Raw genomic sequence first — 6630 nt, 5'->3', positions numbered from 1 at the left:
AAAAATTGCTTATATTAAAACTATTAAAATGTATTCAAAGTATTTCCCAATTTCATTATCTTAACTGTGACTAAGAAACTTATGAGTAACTTTCAGATTCAAAATTATGACAAATAATTACTTATAATATATTGAAACTATTAAAATGTATTTAAAATACTTTCTAATTTCATTGTCTATTTTATTCTCTTGTGGTTTACTGAGACTTTTTAAGAATCTTACTTATCAATAACAAAAAGTAGCTTTATACTTCTTTCAAATGATGCCACTATTGAAGTATCCTTAAAATATTTGTTTTAATTTAGTAAAAATTATGAAACAAAACAATAGTTTTTACTATTTCTAATATGAGTTTTACTTTATTTTATGAAGCTGCAAATAAATATTAAAGAAACTGAAAAATGTACATATTTGAGTTTTTTTTCTTCAAACAACTTCAATATATTTCCACCAAATATGTAATATTTTAATTAAGGAAAAATTATAATTCAAATTGTTATTTATATTATGAAGAAAAAAAAAATCTTTAATTTTTGAACATTAATTAAAATAAAAATTCAATGAAAACCATATGTAATCTATACTTTCCTCTAAATCATGGCTTAATATATTCTCTTTGAAGAAGACATAATATTTAATTAATACATAATCAAATCGATTTTCAAATAACAATTAATAAATTAGTGCACAAAACAATAAAAACTCTATTGAATTTCAAATATTGACACTTATGTCTACCACACAAGAAGAAGAAAAAAAAAGATATTATGACGGAACAAAATGGTTTCGTTTTGTGATGAATGAAAGTATAATAGTGCATGACATTATAGATTACAACAAGATTCCAGAGGAAATAAGAAAATACAATTAAATTATATTTTTTTTTATATATTTATTACAGATATTACTTAATAAAACAAGTTCATTTACAATACCAGTTCCAAGGATTGCTGAAAAAACTGAAGCTAAGAAGTACCAGTATTAAACAATAAAATTAAAGTAATATCTTACTTATTACAAATAAATACATGTAAATAATTTTATAATAATTTAGTACACTAATTTCATTATTAATTATTATTATTTACTGGTAAATTATAAATACGACAATAAAACTTCGATTTTTTTCTGTGGTATATCAAACTCCACGGCCAGAAAGGCTTATTAATATAACATGGTAATATGAATTTAACGTGATGAAATTACAGACTCTTCCAATACCACTTTAATCAAACACAGCTCGTTTTTGTCAATTACAGGGCGGAAGATGAGTAATTATGCGGTTATTGGATGGAAGTTTCTTGTAGCAAAGTTTGTCATTGAATTACCACCAGATCACTTCTCTTTTACACTGTTACCAGGAATTGACGAATCATCAAGTATCATCAATACACATTGAATAATAATAATTTGTAGTTTATTTTTTTTATATCTTTATGATGTAATAAAAGTTACATTTATTTTATACATAACAATTTTTGGTTTAATTATTTAGAATTTATTATATTTAATAATTAGAAAGTTTAAAATGTTTTCGACTAAATTTAATTAATTTTTAATAAAATATCTCTTGATTAAACGTTCAGGAACATTTTAAATGTAATTAAATACTTGATAAAAATGTAACTCATATTATTATAATATTAAATATTTTATATTAAATTTGTTAATAAGTAACAAAGGATAAAATGTTAGCTGAAGAAAACATATTCAGTTTTAGTTGATTCCTTTGTATTCTTCCATACAAGCCTTTAATTAGGAAATAAATGGTATATTTATTTTCGTTCTCTTAAACCAACAAATCCTCGCACAACTCCAGCCCCAATTCCTCCGGCAGAATTTGTTACATCATTCGATTAATATCATTCGAAACAATATTGTTGGTTGGCTGTCGTCTTGTAGGTTAACTTCAATAGTATATTGATGCTCTACAATTCTACTATTTCCTTTGACTGTGAATCTGCTGCTATCCTTAACACTGTTTTTGTCCATGGATTTGGCTGAAAGTCATGGCCCTATTGCTGCAATCATCGAGAGGGCTCACAAAGGGCCTGGTTTGACCAGGATTTGAACCTGCGCCCACTAGCTCGTGGGTAGGGCGACTTAATTATTCGGCTATTAGTAAATAATAAAATATAGATATTTTTGTTTAAGGATAATAAAAATTGATTTTATTTGAAAAGCAGACATTTCGATGCTTCGACGTTACATGATTTTATTAACTTCAGCTTTGTATAAATTATTGGCGTACATCGAATGGAAAAACGATAAAGTTCATTTCGAATACACGTGACAGGCAGACACACGAAACAAATAAACTTTCGTAACGTTTTGTTCGCTCTGATAAAATTTATTTGAACTGACGTAAATATCCAAATTTTATGAAACAATTATTTGTCATCAAATGGAATAATCGATACAGCAAATACAATAAATATTATTATAAATTACAATGAGAATTATTTGATTCACAATCCTCAGATTTACACGATAGATAAATTTCTTAAAAATCGAAATTGTAACTTTTTTGAAAGTATGCAAAAAAAAAAACGCATAATTTTGTTGTTTATTAATTATGATTTTTTTTCAATTTTGTTAAGGTACATAACTCAAACCATAATATGAAAAGGCAACAAAAATTCTTCTTTTTGATCAAAGCCAGTTCATTTTTTTGTAAAAAGCAAAAACGTCTAAAAATAAGTACCGTGCAAAACGAGGGATATGTTATTTTCAAGATTTATTTTTAATTGAATTTATGTTTTAACCGTGTAAAAGCGAAAACGTGTAAAGAAAGTATCGTGTAAAACGAGAGATAGGAACAAAGTATTAAACCATAAATTTTCATAACGTTTAATTAATTATTGTTTATTCGACTAGAAACAAACAGTCACTAAAATTACGTGTGTCAATTATAAAAACTAGATGCAGCAGGTGTGAAAATTGTTCATTTCAATTCATTATTTATTTCAATATTGTGTGTGTATATTTTATATTCGCTTTGTTCGCGTTATTGGATGGAGTGAACTGAAACGAGAAGTAGACAGAAAGCTGGACGCAACTTTTGAGGGTAGAAGTACAAAGGGGATGTGATTAAACGTACTCCACTTTACCCTCTGTTTTTTATATGTAAGCGGAAGGAAGTCAACGACTTGGCTATTATATAAAAAATACCATTGTTATTTTGTAGGACCCTTGATAAACTACCCAAACACATACACGACCTCGACGGTTTCTTGAGTGATTCTTATGTATTCGAGTGTACTTTCTAAACTATGAAAGGTCGAGTGTTTTTCATCTGCGTTCTAATTACACATTGTAATCAATTTCATGTTCAAATAAGTATAATTACACATGCTTTTATGTGTTTAATATAAACCCTTAACTATACAAAAATAAAAAATAAAGTTATATTTTTTCTATATATTTTCAATTATATATATTGATTTTAATCAACCTATACTTTAAATAACATTACTGATGTGCTTAAGTTTAGTATAAAAAATGCACATTTCAATCAATTTTACTTTACTATCATTATATAAAAATAATTAATTAATGTACTTTTTTATGAACTTAGTAAATAGTCTACTAAAAAAATAATATAGATCGAGTATTTTCAACGTATTTTATGTACAAATGTCCATCAAGTTTATCCTACTTTTGTGTAAATCAAAATTATAATAAAATTATTTTCATGTGAACTTATAAGTTTAGGTTTAGTTTTAAATTCTACTAAAATTACGGATGCTTTTAGTTTATTTTAATGAATATGAATATCAATCAACAATGTAAGAAGAACTTTTCACAAGTTTTATAATTTATATTTGAGTATCAAAAATAATTATTCTAAAGGTCGAGTATTTTTCATCTTCGTTCCAATTACACATTGTAATCAATTTCATGATAAAATAAGTATAATTACACATGCTTTTATGTGTTTAATATAAACCTTTAACTTTACTATACAAGAATAAATTTAAAATAATTGTACGTTTTTAATATACTTTCAACTACACATTTTAATGAACTTTAAATTATATTATTTATGTGGTTAATTTTAGTATAATTGAAATAGAAACTTATAATTAATGTATTTTTTATGTATTTAGTATGTACTTATAGTTTACTAAAAAAATAATACAGGTCTAGAATTTTCAACGTAATTTATGTACAAATTTCCATCAAGTTTACCTTTCGTGAAAATAAAAATTATAAATTAAAAATTATATTTTTTATATGAACTTACTTTTAACTTAATAATTATAGTTTTAAAGTCTGCTATAATGCTTCGGAATTTTTAGTTTATTTTAATGAATATGTATCAATTAACAATGTAAAAAGGACTTTTTGCAAGTTTGATAATTTATATTTGAGTATCAAAAATAATTATTCATGAGACTAGTATATTACATGAAATTTGCATATATTTTGTCTTAGACATGACGATGCTTTTCATTATGAATATTAGCATATTTTGATACACGCTTTATATTGCGTATAAAGTTATAGAAGTTTGATAATATTTTATTTTGACTTGTTTATCAGCTTACGTTAAAAAACATGCAGCTTGGATGAATTTATACAATTTCTTAATATTAAAAAAAAGGAAATTGATAAGTATTAAACGTTATTCAAAATAAATACTAATATTGATTTGCAATACTTTATTTCAAAGAAATCTTTAAAAAAAAATATTAGTTGTCTCTAATTTTTACATTTATTTCATCTCAAGGATAGATTCTATTAGTTTGATGTCTTCATAAAATTTAATAATAATTAAAGAGTAATCATTGTCTACATGAATATTTTTTCATAAATAAAGTAGAGTTTTTATTAAATTGATAATTCCAAAAAAATAAGACTAAATTGAGTCTAAAAATTGTAGAATAAAATAAATTACAACGTTTATTTAAAAAAAAATACTAAGCTTTATATTGCGTTGCCAAAATAGTTTTTTTTTATTATGTTTAAAAGGAAACGACTTTTACTTCCTATAAATTGTTGTAAATCATGACTTTTCTTTCTTTCTATGTCCTTTCAAGCATTACAACTTTTTTTTAGCTTCAATATTAAATCATTACTTTTTTCATTGCTACCTTTTCCCCCGCATAGAACATTACTATAAGATTTATGACGACTTTCCACAATTATTATTTTTAATGATGTTATAAATTGTATTATAAACTTCTAAATTTAAACTTTTATTTACTTATTTTTAGTAGTTACAATTTCTACATGAAAAAAACACAATTCTTATAAATACCAAAAAGTATTTCAAGTACATTTAATGTAATTATTTCAAATGAATTGGATAAAAATAATGTGTATTATGAAATAAAACAATACCTCAGCAATTCATATGAAGAAAATGATTATTGTGGAGAAAATTCATGTGAGAAGCTGTAAAGATAGGATAGATTCGTGCATTTCCTAAAACATTTAGTTTTAGAAATATACAAAAACAAAATTGATCATTTATGTTTACAATTTCTGAGTTAAATGAGTTAATTATTAGAAACGTTGATTACATCAATTAAGGAATTAAATAATTAACAATTAAGCTATCGTTATGCTGTGGCAATCGCAAGCCCGACAACCGAAATACCGTCAATCAAATTCCCGACGTTCGAAATCCCGACTATATCAAAATCCCGACAACCATAATCCTGACTCCCAAGATTATTTCATAATGTTAAGTTTTATTATTCAAGAAAATCAAATAAATTTATAATAATTTATTGTTATTAATAATAAAAGTTATTTTGTAAGAAAAATTATGGTTTTCGGGATTATGGTTTTCGAGATTTTGATATAGTCGGGATTTCGGTTGTTGGGCTTGCGATATAGACCTATTGTTATGATATACAGATATGTAAAGGGTGTCCCAAAAAAACGAAATGACATTTTAAAATTGTCGCCTATTTTCTATGAATGGAAATAATGGACATTTATTCATATTTTTCCAATTTTCCTCCTTAATATATATTTTTTCATTTAATAGGATTCTCGAACAAACATTTTAAATTTTCCGATTTTCGGGAACAAACAATCTTGATGTATTGCACATTTTCATTGATCATTCGATATGAATAATGAGATATAAGAACAAAATGAAAATATTGTAGACGTAATTTTATAATACGATGGAAATTAATTTCATCTAAAGTGAGCGAATTTTCTGGAGTGCATGGAATAAAAAGGAGTGCATAAATTATATGAATAATGCTGACGGTTCACTAATTAACCGCACTTTTTACCGAAACCCCCGCTTTTAAATTATATGTATGTATATATGAGATACCCTCGAGCATTTAATTCCACGTTAAATATTTCCACCTGCAAACTTACGCTCAACTTTGCAATTCGTCTACATGGAAATAAGGTAATTTCGTATTTCCAAATGAAAGCTGTAAATAACTGTAATTTCTAATCCCGCAGGTTTACATTATTTCATTATATTATATAAATAAATTTTAGTAATCGTTGTATGTATTTATAAAGTTGCGTTATTTATGGATTTTGCAATACAAATCAACTACGAAATAACACAGTGAAGAGGATATGAACAGAAGCTAGAAATACTATACTGAATCGATACTTTTGTTCTGCAGCATTCCGCGCTATTTATGT

General features: G+C 25.1%; 1 protein-coding gene across 1 annotated transcript in view; it reads left to right on the top strand.

Moving 5' to 3' along the window:
* LOC108562605 (inactive dipeptidyl peptidase 10) overlaps positions 1–6630 on the top strand; it is a 74088-nt gene that overhangs the window by 1147 nt on the left and 66311 nt on the right. The window lies entirely within an intron of this gene.

This window comes from Nicrophorus vespilloides, unplaced genomic scaffold (genome assembly GCF_001412225.1).
Source record: "Nicrophorus vespilloides isolate i.1.1-1 unplaced genomic scaffold, Nicve_v1.0, whole genome shotgun sequence".
NCBI lineage: Eukaryota > Metazoa > Arthropoda > Insecta > Coleoptera > Silphidae > Nicrophorus > Nicrophorus vespilloides.
This window is presented reverse-complemented; position numbering and strand designations above follow the sequence as displayed.